The following is a 12,992-nucleotide window of genomic DNA, read 5'->3' on the forward strand; positions in this document are numbered from 1 at the left end:
ATAATAAAATGTGTGGATGCAGTTGAGCAGGAATGAAACTAATTATACTGCAGGAATACTGGGGGTGATTTAGCATCATATGGGCAAAAAACACCCAAAATTTTTAAGAAAAAAGATAAATTAGATTCCACAGCTGTCATCATGGGCTCATTGCTGCTTAAATTTTCCCTACACTCTAGCACCCAACATAGAGATCACACACAATGTCTGCATTGCCACCAAGTGTAGCCTACAGTCACGTGGCTCAGTGCCCCCACACCTGACCCAGGGAATGTTAAGTGAGTGACAATGTATTCAGTACTATATGAAATACTGTTCGGTGCACACGAGCAGGGAGTCTAACCTTTGTTACTGTGAGTACACACTGTAATGCACTATGCAATAGTGGAGCACACCATAGATAAAGAGTAGTGTGCCACCAATCATGTTGGTGGCCATTCAGGGCTTAAGCCCTGCAGGAACACATAGGATTGGCATTCCTAAACTTTTTCTAGAGCAGGAACGTTGTTCCTTTATGAGTTGGAGTGGAGGTCACATGTTTCCCATACTTTAACGCAGTAGTGGCTGCTGGGAGCACATGTGCCATGTGCAGGCACATCTGCTAGAAGACATTGGGCAGTAACATCAGCCAATGGTGACGTCCCACTCCCTGCAAGCCAAAGAGGAGCAGAACAGCCGCCACTGTGGTAACTAACTTTGGTCAAGAGCATTCTGCTATATGGGGGCTATACAGGAGTGGCTGATAATCCATATGTGGGGGGGGGGGGTATTATTACAAAGTGCAGAGCCTAATATGTTTCTCTGGTAGGTTCTGTGGAGACGAGTTGTGACCGTCATGACGGTCTGGGCTGGATGGAGAAGAAATAGGAAAGTGAACGACTCCAATTGGAGATTGTATTAGAAATCTTGGATGAGGTCTTACCCTTTTTTCCCAAAGACTTTACTCCTGTGGCCATTACATTTTTACATGCTTAGCCAGCACAAGAAGAAAATAGCTAAAATGGTTTAGTCAATAAGGCACAAACCACTTGTAATATTGAGGGGCTAAACAAATTTGTATATTTCTCATTTTAATACAGATTAAGTGACAGGGTGCTTAAAAGAGCAGCAAATACCTATAGGGCTCCAACATATGTTATTACTTACTTTTTGTTGAATTTATTCATTTTTACTTTGAGAAAACCAGAAGACAAACCCTGTAAAAGTAGTAGTGGCAGCGCAATGTGTTGTCACATAGAACTTCCAGGCACAGATGGTTCTACAGCACAGCTGAAAAGATTGTTTTACTAGCTGAGGAAGAATCATAACTCATACATTTACTAGTGCTTGTGACTGAAGAATACAAAATGTTGCACATTTACACAATACGGCAAACTATATATTTTTTATAGATGTGGGGGGAGGGGGTAAATGGGCAAACATTGATTCTGAAACATAAATTAGAAAGTGAGAGTAAAACTGAGGCACTAAAGGAAATCTTGCAGCCGGTGTAGTATGGGAGGTATATTGCAGATGGGGGCATCTGCTCCACATATTCAACTTTAAGGAGCTGGCTATTTTGTATGTCATACTTACTTTACTTGGCTATCTAAGGAATACTAGTAAGGACACAATTACTCTTGCTCTGTTGACTTACTCCTTAAACCTGTGTTTTTCAAAGAGTGTGTCTCCAGCTGTTGCAAAATGACAACTCCCAGCATGCTGGGAGTTGTCATTTTGCAATAGCTGGAGGCACACTCTTAGAAAAATGCTGCCTTAAAGGGTTACTCCGATTATTATTTTTTTTTTAAATCAACTGGTTTCAGAAAGGTAAACAGATTTGTAAATTACTTCTATTAAAGTATCTTAATATTTCCCGTACTTATCAGCTGCTGTATACTACAGAGGAAGTTATTTTCTTTTTTAATTTATTTCCTGTCTGTCGACAGTGCTCTCTGCTGACACCTCTGTCCATGCCAGGAACTGTCCAGATCAGGAGAGGTTTGCTATGGGATTTGCTCCTACTCTGGACAGTTCCTGACATGGACAGAGGTGCCAGCAGAGAGCACTGTGGTCAGACTGAAAAGAAATTCAAAAATAATAGAACTTCCTCTGGAGCATACAGCAGTTGATTAGTACTGGAAGGATTAAGATGTTTAAATATAAGTAATTTACAAATCTGTTTAACTTTCTGGCACCAGTTGATTTAAAAAAAAAAAAAAAATTCCACTGGCGTACCCTTTTAAACCATAGTGGCTGAGCAGTCCTGGACACAGAGGAGAGCAGATACTGGTAGAGGAATCCACAACATGGTCACGTGAAGCTGTACCTCTTTTCTAAATCAAGCCATTTCCCATCCTTCCTATCACCTTTATCTAACTGATACCTTCAGGTATGGCAAAAACTGGATATGCAACTAAGTATGGGTATGTTCACACAGCTGATTTTTGTGGAATGTCCGCATGGAATATTCTGCACGCACATTCCCATTATTTCCAGAGTCCCATTGATGTCAAAGGGATTCCGCTGCACTGTGCAAACAGTGGCATTTCCATGGCAGATATTTCTGCCACGGAAATCTCGATTCTGGTGACTGCAGAAAGAATAGACTTGTCTGCCCTTTCTTCAGGTTATGCTTGGAAATGCGTTTCCGTCTATGAGATGGCACATTTTCAAGCGGTCCTAGTGCCCATTGAATCATTTTCAGCTGAGTGAACCCGGCCTAACTCTACTTGGCTAGCTAGAAAATATTATTAAAGGGGTACTCTGCTGCTAGACATCTTATTTCCTATCCAAAGGATAGGGGATAAGATATCTGATTGCGGGGGTCCTGCTGCTGGGGTCCCCTGCGATCTCCCACAGCACCTGGCATTCTAAACAAACAATGGGTTCCTGAGGCAGTGGTTGTGACGTCACGACCACGCTCCCTTGGGATATCACACCACGCCCCCTCCATTCATGTCTGAGCGACATGAATGGAGGGAGCGTGGTGTGATGTCATGATGGGGCGTAGCCATGACATCACAAACATGGCCTCTAGTTCCAAGCGTTCTAAACAAAATGTTCAACATTGGAGTACCCCTTAAAGTACACAATTACTCTTGCCTTGTTCATTTACTCCTTAAACCAGTGTTTTACAAAGCATGCCATTGCTGTAGCTCTTTGTGTCTGTTTGTAGCTGTGGATTTCCCGCTGTGCATCTGGTACAGGCAGGCACTGTGTCTATAGCAGGAAATCAACCAACTATGAGCATACACTCAGAGCTACCCAGCTGCAGCAGGGAGCTCGCTCTTGCTACTGCCATCTGCACATTCGGAGCATGAAAATATGCTGCATTTGCGCTAAGTGTGACCGTACCTTTAATGTGTATTGGTGTCACCTAAAAATTCTTTGTTTATCCACTGTACATCTTGATGTGTAATAGACGATGTGCGGCTGATGAATGATGGCTATAAAGGGCCACATGATCAGTCATACAGCCCTTACGATGGTCCAGGTTTTTTAAAGGCTTTGTTTTTGAGGGCTGAACTGCAAGATTGGCTGTCATCTACATCAACATTTACCCCAGGGCCAAAACCTGGGGAACTAAAACCTTAATCCGAATGACCCACCCCTAAAGCATAACTTTTATTTACATCAACTAATAAAATGTTTAAAATTACATTTTGAAATGTAAATGTAATATATATACTCCTGTATATACTCCTGTATGTTTGTCTATAGCATAGGTATCATATTATGGAAATATTCCCATTAAAGTGCTTTTATATATATTGTGTAAATAAAGTATCAGCACTCACCAAGAATATTCAGGAACAAGTAGCTTTATTGTATATCCTTCAAATCAAAGAGGATGCATTTTTGCAGAAGAAGGCTACCGCTGAAAGGCTCCGTGTTTTATTTGAAGGACATGCAAATAAGCTCATTGTTCCTAATAATACTTGGTGAGTGCTTGGGCTTTATTTACACTGTGTCTGGGCCTGATCCACTACAAGCACCACCCCCAATGGAAGTGCCGAAACAACTTATATACTAAGTGTTTATTGCTGGTGCTTCAATTACTGGGACAGAAAGTAGTTGCTCTTGTCAACCATTTTAGCACATATGTAACAAATTTTTGTGTTACCTGGTCAACCAGAAAGACCTTCCACATACCTTCCTTACAGGCATATGCTTGATTGAATCCATGTTTGTACAGCATTGTTTTCCAAACCATGGGGACATGTTCAAAAACCACTATAATGTCTGTCCCTTTTGCTGGTTTAAATAAATAAATATATAAACATATATCTAAATCTATATTATTTATATATATATATATATATATATATATATATATATATATATATATGCAAGTTCATTTTTTGCACCACTTTTGTTTTTTTCACGCCATTTTTGTTTTCTTGTAAATTTGTATATTTGTAATATACAGTGACCCCTCGACTTATGATGGCCTCGACATATGATCATTTCAACATATGATGGCCTCTCAGAGCCCATCGTATGTTGAAGGCAGCCTCGACATATGATGCTGCTGTGTGTCAGGGCCATCGTACAAACAGCTATCTGACAGCGCTGACAACTTCAGCAACTGACAGATAGTTGTTTAATGTGCCCCGTTCTGCCTCCTGTTACTCACATGCTGTCCTGCTAACTCATATAGGCTTCCACTGTGAGCTCCGTGTAAGCCCCACCCCCCAGTGCAGCCATAGCCAATAGCCTGCAGCATCCAATGAGCTGCTGGCTGCCCTCCCCTTCCTTTCCTATAGAGCTGTAGTCGGCAGGATCGTAATGAAGGACATTCTGTCCCCCCTGAAGGTATTTAAAGAACTGTACAGTACTGTATGCAATGTCACACATCACATACAATACATAGACACACTATACACACCATACATCAATGTTTCCCTATCAGTGTGCCTCCAGCTGTTGCAAAACTATAACTCCCAGCATGCCCAGACAGTCAATGGCTGTACATGCATGCTGGGAGTTGTAGTTGTGCAACAGCTGGAGGCACCCTGGTTTGTTAAACACTCCCCATACACTCCACATACAATGGTCATCCCAGAACCAATTAGCAGTTTCCCATAGAGATATGTATTCAACATACAATGGTTCCAAGGCCCCAGAACCAATTACCATTTTTACATAGACATATGTACTCGACATATGATGGTTTCAACATATGATGGTTGTCCTGGAACCAATTAATATCATATGTTGAGGGACCACTGTACATTGGTTAAAAAATGGGTATAATTTTGTCCCTGCAGCTATTGCCCATGTGTTTTTTGATACAAGACCAAATACAGGAAGTGTGGGTGGACAAGCAGGGCTCTGTGCAGTAAGGACAAGCAGGGCTCTGTGTAGTGAGGACAAGCAGGGCTCTGTGCAGTGAGGACAAGCAAGGCTCTGTGCAGTGAGGACAAGCAGGGCTCTGTGCAGTGAGGACAAGCAAGGGCTCTGTGCAGTGAGGACAAGCAGGGCTCTGTGGAGGGAGGACAAGCGGGTCTCTGTGCAGTAAGGACAAGCAAGGCTCTGTGCAGTGAGGACAAGCAGGGCTCTGTGCAGTTAGGACAAACGGGCCTCTGTGCTGTGAAGCTCTGTGACACTCCCCTGGCTTACACAGCAGGATGATTGACAAGCCAGGAGCCTACACAGAGTCCTGCTTGTTCGGCCTTCACTTCCTGTATTTGGTCTCCTCACAGAGAAACACATTCTATCGCTGCAGGAACAGCCTTTTTCACCCAAATGTATACACATTTTTTAATTAATGTATATTACAAACATACATATAATGGCATTATCTACATTATATAAAAGGTTTTTGTTAATGACAGGTACACTTTAAATAAATACATAAATAAATAAACAAAAAAAACAAAAAAACATTTGTGATTTCTACACTAGCAAAGAGCTGGTGTAAATTTTTTTATGTAAAATGGACTCTGACCCCTTTGAAAAGTAAGACAGTAGTGAATGAGACACATAATCTAAACAGCGTTTGTTCAATTGTCTGAAATACACATTAAACGTTTTTAACCGTTGTATGACAGCTACATGTAACAGGTTGAAGAATTAAGAGATGTAATGGCAAGGGTCAGTAATATCTTTTTTGTTACCACATACATCACTGTTATAAGGCTTACATCTATAATTCATGTAAAAGCTTGGGGGAAAATTAAGAGAGACTGCCTGATATTACATCTGCCATCTAAAGGTTGCAGACTTGCATCTGCTCATCATTGGCGTACACAGAGCACCGCAAAAGAAACAAGTCATTCCGGGAGAAGTCGGCTTACACACAATTGGAAATTATTCCTAGTTCAGGCTAAACTCAAACAATGAATTTGTTGAAAGTGAATCTGTCAGTATAGGTTAGGGGGTCTGAAAAGAATGAATAGGTATATTTTTACAAAGTGTCTGATAAGTCATAGGAGGATTATTATAGCAATTCAGATAGCAGCAATGTGTCACTCTGGCTTATTTTCCCCAAGTGAGCTACAAATTCAGCCTGATTTGATGTGTATATATTTATGCACTTAGCATTGCCGCTCGTGGGTAATGCCAAAAAGCAGATTGTTGGGATATTATCCAAAAATCAATAATGTCAGTTTATATTTGTTATTATATTTTGCAGGTGAAAAGCGAGTTCACGGGAATAGTTACACAATCTGGAGTGCTTTTGGGAATATGGTGTAAGTTCACACGTACGGGTTTGTCCTACTGTTTTGCCTCATCTCCCCCCATGCGAGATAACTTGGCAAGTGTGAGACTGTGAACTAATGTGTCTATAACATCATTTGTTTTGTATTTTAGAAAATAGGAGCCAAATCAAATGTTTTTCATTCTAATGTTATGAGTAAAATCATGGATTAAAAAATATAAAATAAAAAATTATTCAAAGTACATTGGGACCCATGGTACTTGTCATTGGTAATAACAATGAATATGTTATAGATAAGCCTATTAGAATTACTTTTCTAATACATTTCTTGATAAAATGTTATAACTTTATGTGCTGAATTAAGCCCTAAAAGTTTGGCCACCATGGGTCCTCCTTCTGATCTTGTCTGCAGTCCTCCTTGCAGATTGTCTCCTGTAGAAGCCTGGTAAAGACATAAGTCAGGAAATGCAGGTGGAAGGGCTCAGCCAATCACAGCCCATCTCACACTGAACTGTTCTCGGATGTATGTAGCAGAGAGAGGGAGTTTTCCCCAGCAGGGCTTTGGATGATGTCACATCTGCTAGGGGATGCCCCTTTCCAGTCTGTAGAGCTGACTAAGAGTGAGCATAAGATACAGAACAATATCAGGATAGAAAACTAAAAAATGATAAAAAATAAAGGCAGGGGTAGTTTATCATAATGGGGAAGGATTAAAAAATGTACACTGACCACCCGACCTACGATGGCCCCGACATACGATCATTTCAACATACGATGGCCTCTCAGAGGCTTTTTTATGTCGGGGCCATCGCATTAACCGATATCGGGCAGCGCAGACTGCTTCAGCTGCCGCCAGATAGCCGTTTAAGGTGCCCCATGTGGTCCGGTGGGTGTCACTCACCTGAACCGGCTCACCGGACCATCCTCTTTGGATCCCCTGCATCGCCACCGGCGCTCTCCATCGTTGTCATCACGTCTTCTCGCACGCCGTCACGTCATCCAATAGGAGCGGCGTGATGACGGCGATGAAGAGACGCAGCAGAGACGGTCTGGGGATGCGGCTACATCGATGGAGGGCGACATCCAGGGCAGCGGTGAGCGGCAGGCAGCGGTGAGTGGTGGGGACAGGTGAGTATTACCTCCTATACCAGTGGTCTTCAACCTGCGGACCTCCAGATGTTGCAAAACTACAACTCCCAGCATGCCCGGACAGCCATTGGTTGTCCAGGCATGCTGGGAGTTGTAGTTTTGCAACATCTGGAGGTCCGCGGGTTGGAGACCACTGTCCTATACTTTACATTGCACGGATCCCTCAACATACGATGGTTTCAATTAACGATCGTTCATTTGGAACGAATTACCATCGTATGTGTATGTACCACTGTATTAAGCTCATGACAGGTACTCTTAAATATCCACGTACATTACTATATTAGGGTCTATTTACATGTACAGAATATAGTGTCTATTTGACTATTTGATGCGCAGGATTTAACCCCTTAACGACCATAGATTTGTATACATGTCCAATGGCCATTGACGGGGTATGACGCGGGCTCCCGACTCGAGCCCGCGTCATACCGGCCAGCCCCCAGCTGATTCTTGTAGCTGGGGGCTGGTATTAATAGCTGACATGCGGCTATCGCCTCGGCCGGCTATTAACTCTTTAGATTGCCGCTGTCAAAGCTGACAGAGGCGTCTAAAGGTGCCTGTATCCCATCCCTGGTGGTCCAGTGGTGTGGATGCCCCCCCCCCCCACTCCACTGCTGAGGTAGCCAGAGGGCTTACTTCTCCTGCTGCGGCGGCTCCAGCGCTCAGAATGATAGCACAGAGCACACTGATCAATGTGGTTTTATACAACCACATTGATCTGTATGAGGAATCAAATGATTCCTCCTAAAAGTTCCCTAAGGGGACTAAAAGAGTAAAAAAAAAAAAGTAAAAAAAAGTTTAAAAACACACACATTAACCCCTTCATTAAAAGTTTTAATCACCCCCCTTTTCCCAAATACCATATAAATAATATATAAACATAATAAAAATAAACATATGTTGTATTGCGCGTGCATAAATGTCCAAACTATAAAAATATATTGTTAATTAAACTGCATGGTCAATGGCGTACACACAAAGAAATTCCAAAGTCTAAAATAGCATATTTTCTGTCACTTTTTATGCCATAAAAAAAGGTATAAAAAGCGATCAAAAAGTCTGATCAAAACAAAAATGCTACTGATTAAAACTTCAGATTGCGACACAAAAAATGAGCCTCATACCACCCTGTACATGGAAAAATAAAAAAGTTAAAGGGGTCAGAAGATGACAATTTTAAATGTATTAATTTTTGTGCATGTAGTTATGATTTTTTCCAAAAGTCCGACAAAATCAAACCTATATAAGTAGGGTATCATTTTATTCATATAGACCTAAAGAATAAAGATAAAGTGTCATTTCTACCAAAAAATTTACTGTGTAAAAATGGAAGACCCCAAAATTTCCAAAATGGTGTTTTTTCTTCAATTTTGTCGCACAATGATTTTTATTCCTGTTTTCTCATAGATTTTTGGGTAAAATGACTGATGTCATTACAAAGTAGAATTGGTGACGCAAAAAATAAGCCATCATATGGATTTTTAGGTGCAAAATTAAAAGGGTTATGATTTTTAAAAGGTAAGGAGGAAAAAATGAAAGTGCAAAAACAGAAAAATGCTTGGTCCCTAAGGGGTTAAAGCTGAAGATTTTATGAATTACATATGTTAAATAAATTAAGTGACTGAACACAGCTTCAAATCCTTTGCATTAAATATGAGCAGGACACTGTAAATGTGAATAGACCCATTAATTGGAATTCCATTAATTATGTTTGTTACATTACTTGACATGAGTAATAAGGGCACTGATATATTACCTTTACCTTGGAAGGATTATTTAGTTTGTTGATGTGGATTTCATTAGGTCATCTGTCAAGGAGTCATCTTTAGGAGACAGCACCTTCAAGAGGTTGCAAGCCATTGACATATTTTCTCCCTGCATCATATTCACAAGTCATACACTGTAATTCTATACAATAATCATACTACAATCAATTAAGCTACAGAACCCTATAATAGAGCTCTATAGGTCACTGATAAGTTCAAGGAGATATACTGTTGTCAGTTTAGTTGGTTAGCATATACAGTATATAAAATAGAGAATTACAGAGTACCTTAAAGCAGTTCTCTGCCCCCAGACATCTTATTCCCTATCTAAAGGATAGGGGATAAGATGTCTGATCGCAGGGGTCCTGCCACTGGGGACCCCGCGATCTCTTCAGCAGCATCCCCATTCATTAGTATCATGACATCACGGCTCTGCCCCCTCTTGACGCCACGCCCCACCCCCTCAATTCAACTCTATGGGAGGGGGCGTGGCTACTTTCATGCCCCCTCCCATGGACTTGTATTGAGGGGGGCGGGGGAGGGGGTGACGTCATGAGGGGCGGAGCTGGGATGTCATGATACTCCAGCCCCTGTATCGCCTGTCATCAGCCACGAAGCGATCTTCGCTCTGTGCAGCTCATAAATGGGGATGCTGCAGGAGAGATTGCAGGGGTCCCCAGCGATCAGACATCTTATCCCCTATCATTTAGATGGGGCATAACAGGGCAGCCATGACTTACCTTTCAGGGCCAAATTAGACCTTCTGGAGCATAGGCTGACAGGATAAGGATGCATGTGCATAGTTGAGGCCAAGCCCACTCACTCTTCCATCTTGGTCTCTCTGCTGTTAGAAAGTTGTGTACAGCAGTTTACAGGGAAGAACGAGCCTTAGTGGTCCAATCTTTTTTTCTGGGGTAAGGTTCATTTTGGAAAATGAAATGGAGGGAAGTTTGAATTGAGAGTGATTAATTGAAAAAAAAATGTGTGTATATATCTACATATTTTGTATTTAGTTGGGGTGTAAAAGTCCTGTTTCCTAATTTATATGAAACTTTCTGCTATTTTTCATAGCACAGTCATTACCAAACAGGCCCTAAAGTCTTGTTATTCGAATATATCTAAATAAATAAATGAATGCAAGATGCAGCGGTCAATAAATGCTAATAACTCTCACAAAGAATTATACAGCTGCGGACAAGATGCAAAGTTTCTTCCTTAAAAAGCATATAAGATAGATTGGTTTGTTTTCATTTTCTTATTTATGTACATTACAGAGCTTTATGCATCCTCTATGATATTAATGGATTGCAAAATGTTTCTATGCACAGACTGTTTCCGATATACATTGTAATTAAGGAAGCAGATCATTTGGATAAAGATCAATACCATGCAATTTATTCAGGACCTTGGGAAACAAGGGGTCATTAATTTTTATTCTTTCCTGTAAAAAGAATAATTCCGACTAGAGTAAAACAGAATGATTTCATCACAGGAGCCACTAATGTTTAACTTTGCATACTGTCATTTTTCAGCAAAGCATTGTTCTGCATTTCCACGTGATACATCATGCAAAAGAGATATCTGCATTATAGAAAATATGTTTGAAACACATTATTGTGCTGCATGAAAGCTCTGTGAATGCTAAGCGCATTGTGTATACTTTGCAGGGATATTCTTTAATTGTATTTGTTTGCAATAAAACAAGAATTTGTATTCTGTGTATGTGTGTGTGTGTGTGTTTTTTGTTAACTTTATAAACATCCTCTCTAGCACCACCTTGTGGGATACAGAATAATACAAGCCACTTGTACTGCTATAAATACAAATCAGAGTCTTAGGGTGTAGTCACATATACAGTATCCTGCGTAGATTTAATGTGCAGAATTTTTGGATGCAGAATGACTAAACACAGCTTCAAATCCTGTGGATCAAATCCTGAGCAGCAAATATGTTCAGGATACTGTGCGTGTAAATACACCCTTAAAGTTCATTGCAGTTGTGTTGCAGTTTCCAATACTGCAATGAAATTCTTCCATTATTTTCTATTGGAAGCTGATGTGATGCAGTTACAAACCGCTTAAGGGAAAACCACACAATTAGGATGCATTGTGGTGACATTGTGCTGCGGTTGCTCTGCGGTTGGAAGTATATGGTATTTGCTTCTGAAATCCTATTGTTATTGTTAACCTGCATTTTAATTGCCAGTGTTGCTAATTAGAAATCAGGATGTAATTAAACCCTTAGGCAAGCTTATTTTGTAAAGCAATTGTTAAAATACCTAGAATATATGGACTTTGAATTTGGTGTCTAACATACTCACTTAAGTTGAGCAAGCTGAGCTCCCCAAAGTTTAGGGGGTTTGCAACTCATCGGATTTTAGAATATTGGCAGGTTTGGCTCACAAGAACCTGGCATTGTTGAGGCTGAGCTGTGCTCGCAGTTGACAGCCGCAAGTAAAGCTCAGTCCAGCAAGGAAGAGGTTAACTAGCACTTCTGAGTGCTAGTTAACTTCTTAGGGGTGTATACATTATACAGGCATCTATATGTATACAGTCAAGAGAGTGATACTTACCATCTTGTCTCTGGTCCGGGCATCTTCTTGTGCAGCTGCACCTCTTTGTGACTTCATCGATAGAGACAAGGCGGGACAAGAAGAGGCTTGGACCAGCAACAAGATGGTAAGTATCACTCCCTTCCCTGTATGTATTATACAGCCATATAGATGGCTATTTAATGTATACCCCCCTCAAAGGAGTTAACGAGCACTGTCAGTAGCACTAATTAAAGGGGTATTCTGTATTTTTTATTTCATTTGACTATGTAGTTCATAATATAGTGTCTGTACCTGTGTTTCATGGTGGTCTCACAATTCTGTGATTTTTGCCCAAAGATTTATTGTTAACAGCATACAAAATGAAGGTCATCTCAGGTTTTCCCAAGTTGCAGTGCAGCTTGAGACATTACATCACTAGTCAGGTGATCAGAGAGAGCCTTTCTTTGCGTCAATGGATGGAGCGACTGTTGGTTGGGGGGAAGATCATTCTGTTTTTGCAACAGCTGGAGGCACACTGGTTAGTAAACAGTAGTCTATAGCATTGAAGAAATCACAGGTGTGTTTCAATGAGGGGTGTGACTGATGTGTGGGAAGGAGAAAACCTCACATTTAAAAACAAGGAAAGGTGGGATTTTGTAGTTTAGGGGAACAAACTCCAACAGCCAGTTCACAAAAAGATAGCCACAGTGTGATGGTAATTTCCCAGCATAGCCATCTAGCCCCAATAAAAGCATGGATTCTTCCTAAGCATGTCCATTACTGTCTGGTAGGTATATACTAAAATCACATTATGATGGAAAACCCCTTTAACTCCTTCCTTGCTGGGTTGGCTCATAGCATTCACCCCAGGAAGGTGTTACATCACTGTGCAGCA

Source organism: Hyla sarda, chromosome 4 (assembly GCF_029499605.1).
Source record: "Hyla sarda isolate aHylSar1 chromosome 4, aHylSar1.hap1, whole genome shotgun sequence".
NCBI lineage: Eukaryota > Metazoa > Chordata > Amphibia > Anura > Hylidae > Hyla > Hyla sarda.